Below are 4430 nucleotides of genomic sequence, written 5' to 3' on the forward strand. Positions count from 1 at the left end.
AGCCAGACTGGAGTGGATCAAGGACAGAAGGGTCATCCAAAAAGCTCTGAAGCTGTGTCGCCACTGCCCTCTCAATCAGTTTGCCCAAATAGGGCAAATTAGACACCGGCCGATAGTTGGCCAATTCAGCCGGGTCCAGAGTTGGTTTTTTCAGGAGAGGGCGGACCATCGCCTCCTTAAGTGCCTCAGGGAACTGTCCCTCCAAGAGGGACTTGTTGACAATCTCTCTTACGGCACCTTGAAACCCCTCGTGGCCTGCCTTAATGAGCCAGAAAGGGCACGGATCCAGGCAGCATGTGGTTGGATGCACAGATACGAGCGATGTGTCAACTTCCTCCAGACTGAGTGGGTCAAAACATTCTAAACCCTGTGAAGATGTGCAAGGGGCCTCAAGTTCACTCACTGTTTCAACTGTGGCGGGGAGGTCACGGTGGAGCGCCAAGACTTTATCCGTGAAATAGCTTGCAAAAGCCTCACAGCCAATATCCAATTCCCTACTATTTTGTCTGCCTTGTGGCAGAACTGTCAAGGACCGAATTATTCTAAACAATTGGGCTGGGTGTGAGCTCACAGACGCAATCATGGCTGCATAGAATTCTCTCTTAGCAGCTTTGACTGCCATCTCATAGGATGTTCTTGATACTTCGTTGCGGGCACGCCACCACAGTCTCTCTAGCCATCTTAGTTCCTGCTTCATAAGCTGCAACCCCTGGGTATACCAGGGGGCCAGCCTGGTGCGAGGGTGCAGAGGGCGCCGGGGAGTGATCTCATTGATGGCTGTGGAAAGCCGGTCATACCAGTCCCCCACAAGCTCATCTAATGAGCCGCCGGGGGCATCGGATCCCGCAGAGCCATCTGAAGCCGTACAGGGTCCATTTGGCTCCGCGGGCGAGCTAAAATCTGCTCGCCGCCTAAACAGGGTCGGGGTGGGACATTCAGACGAGCCTTCGGGGCATAGTGGTCTGACCATGGTACTGCCCTTGCAGTAATCCGGTCCACTGTAATCCCTGCAGCGAAGAGCAAATTGAGCGTGTGCCCGGCCTGGTGCGTGGGGATTGATACAAATTGGAAGAGCCCCAGTGCCGCCATAGACGAAACCAGGTCTGCAGCTCGGCTGGAGGTCGCATCATCGGCATGAAGTCACCCAAGACCAAAAGCCTGGGGTGCTCCAGCTCCCAGCCTGTAAAGGTGAGGGACGGCAGGCTACTGGCCGGTGCATTAGGCAGTCAGTACACTGTTTACACCTGACTCCATGTTTGATTGGGTAGGGAAATTCTCCTCTCACTAGAAGATCTATCCCCTTTCCTTGGCTCAAATGAGAGTTTTCACCTACTTCCCAAACTTCCTTGCCAACTTTCCCCCAGTTCTCCGGTCTGCGTTAAACTGCTGTCAGTTAGGGCTGAATTCCAAAACTGTTGGTACTTGACTCTTCTCAGCTAGGGCTGAAATCTGTATTCTCCTCAGCATCCAGTTTAGAAATCTTTCTTTGTTCAGCTGATACTAACCAATCAGATTCCTTGGAACAGGCTGTCACTCAAGGCTCTCTGGCTCTGTGAAGAATTATCCCTTCACAGTCCTTTATTTGTTAACACAGCACTTCTAAGCTTTTAAAAAGTGCAGTTCATCACACAACTCAACAGAGATTTGAATCTGAGTCCAGGCACCACGCTTAGTTCCCTGCAGTTTATGCATGTACGTAAAATAAGACGGTTTTCTTCATAAAAAATAATTTCCTTGAAATATGTAATAGGCATTAACATAAATTTTATACTTGTTCAGCTTATTTTTCACAAGCACTAATTAGCCTGAGCATGAGAGAATTTCGTGACCCTATTATTACAGCACAACTGCTCTGTTTGTAATATAACATGCTTCTTCCAGTTGTAAACATCAGATCTAGAAGACATACATGTGATAAGTGAAGCATATTTTTGATTATCAGAAGATGTAAATTCAGGGCTAAAGAACTTCAACTTTCTTTCTGTATAAGGCTGATTATGGTATGATCACCCTGGTAGGTTTTACAGCAAGTTCTTGATCTTTCTTTTGCTAATGGGAGGATGTTCTGTGATACATAACATATAAGATTAAATCATTCAGTCCATTGTTTACCTCATTCCCTTCCTCCCCTCCCTCCAGTGGCTTCCCGCAATGCTTCTCCCCCTTCTTACAAATTTCATTATATCATTAACACATCATTTGTTATCATCCAACCTCAAGATAACATCTTGACTTAATATTGATCTAAACATATTAAGTTTTGTTTTACATCCCAGTTCTTTTCCAGATATATTTTAAAGTCATTCCATTCTTGAAAAAACACGTTGTCTTCTTGATTATTCAACTTTTTTGTAATTTTATCCATTTCTGCCATGAACAGAACTTTTTGTATCCAGTCTTCGATTTCTGGTACTTTCTCAGTCTTCCAAAATTGTGCATAAATCATCCTCGCTGTTGTAATAAGGTACCAGAATAAAGTCCTTTTAGTCGAGTTAACTTCTTCCATTTTTAGTCCCAAAAGCAGAATTTCAGGCGCTTTCTTGAAAGAGCACTTAAGTATTTTTTGCATTTCTTTGTGGACTTTTGTCCAAAAGAGTGTAGCTTTTTCACAAGTCCACCACATATGGTAAAATGAGCCCTCATGTTTTTTACATTTCCAACATTTATTTGACATATTCTGGTTCATATTTGCAATTTTCTTTGGGGTCATATACCACCTATACATCATTTTGTAACAATTCTCTCTAACATTGGTACAGGGTGATATTTTAATAGCATTTTTCCACAAATATTCCCAGGTTTCTATGTCAATTTCCTTATTCATATTTATTGCCCATTTTAACATTTGCTCTTTCACAGTCTCATCTTCTGTATACCATTTTAACAACACTTTATACATTTTAGAGATATCTTTTCCCCCTCCACTCTCCCATACCTTTTCCATTTCATTTTTTTCCTCTCTAAAACCATAATTTCTTTTGTCTGACCCCCTCACTGGGGAGCGATGCGTTGGGCTAAAAACTGCCCAAGCTGTCAAAAGCGTCCGTCGCTCACTTCGCACAATCGCGAAAGTGTGTCAGTCCTCCATCTTAGCCCGACCGGAAGCCGGTTTTACAGCAAGTTCTTGATCTTTCTTTTGCTAATGGGAGGATGTTCTGTGATTTCTGATTAGTCATAATCAATGAAGTCTTATTTCTGCAAGATCAGGTTAGCATCTTGGGGTGAGTTCATGCAAGAAAATTAAAACCTGTTACAACTGTTTACCTACTAGTTTTCTTATTTAGGTTTATGTGTGTGTTGACTCATTTTTGGAAGAATCCCTTAATTATGGAGTGTACAAAACTGTCTGACAGAGGAAAAGGAAATACATGAAAGGTTACTAGAGTAAGCAACTGATATAGTGGCTGTAAGCAGGGGGTAGGAAAATGGGACACAGGATAGGGATAAAGAGAAGGGCATCAGTCAAGGAACCAAGGCAAAGTGTGCAATCCTGCTCAAAAAGAGGGGGGAAAGTCATCGCATAATTACTAAAGAATCAGGGGTGTCCTGCTCATTATATGTGATTTTTTTCCCATTAGCAACAAAAGTCCAGTTGTCCTGTTTGCTTTTTTGATATTTTAAGCCTGAGATCAGAAGGCAACAAAAATAGCAGTGTCAGTAGTTCTGTATATTTTCTTTGCAACCTTGACCTTTATATCCCTGTGGTTTTACTGTTCCCTTCTCCATATTAACAATGAGAAATCCCTTATAGGGCTAGACTGTTCTTGTGTTCTAGATAGCTGAAAGTTAAGTTGTACAAGTTAGCTTGATAAGTAGCCAAGAATAACAAATTAGCGTTAGGATACTTTTTTGGTATTCTTGCTTTAACAAACAGATCACACTGTTTGCCTTATTTAAAAATAATGCTAGGAAGAGGAGAGAATTATGTTGTTTGACAGTGCTGTAGAAGGAAGCATTTTCTCTCTGAGTAATGCTGACTGCAGCTTGGACCTGGTGAAGACTGTCTCCATGCTTGCGCCCCAGTCCTTAAGGTTATTTTAAATTAAACAGAAGCTTTTTATTTTGTTTACATTTTTTAGTACAGTTGTAGATTCTAGACACGAGCTACTATAATACAGCTAGAGCGATGATGTGAGGTTAAAGCTTTTGACTCATGTTTTTTTTGGGGGGGGGGTTGGAGGTCATAAAAATAAATAAATTAGAAGCCCCCCCCAATTGTGACTTTAAATAGCAGTGTACCGCTGCGTGTGCGACAACATTAATGTAATGTCCCTATGGAAATGCCGACCTAATGTCCTGCTGTGTTACACTGTGGTCAGTATAATTCATCTTAATTATGTAGTGAAAATTAGCATCTTATTTTAGGATTAGGCTCTAAATATTAGTTTTAAAGAATGGAACATATTGCCTAGTGACAAGGCACATAATTA

Source organism: Gekko japonicus, unplaced genomic scaffold (genome assembly GCF_001447785.1).
Source record: "Gekko japonicus isolate JY-2015 unplaced genomic scaffold, Gekko_japonicus_V1.1 scaffold3817, whole genome shotgun sequence".
Taxonomy (NCBI): domain Eukaryota; kingdom Metazoa; phylum Chordata; class Lepidosauria; order Squamata; family Gekkonidae; genus Gekko; species Gekko japonicus.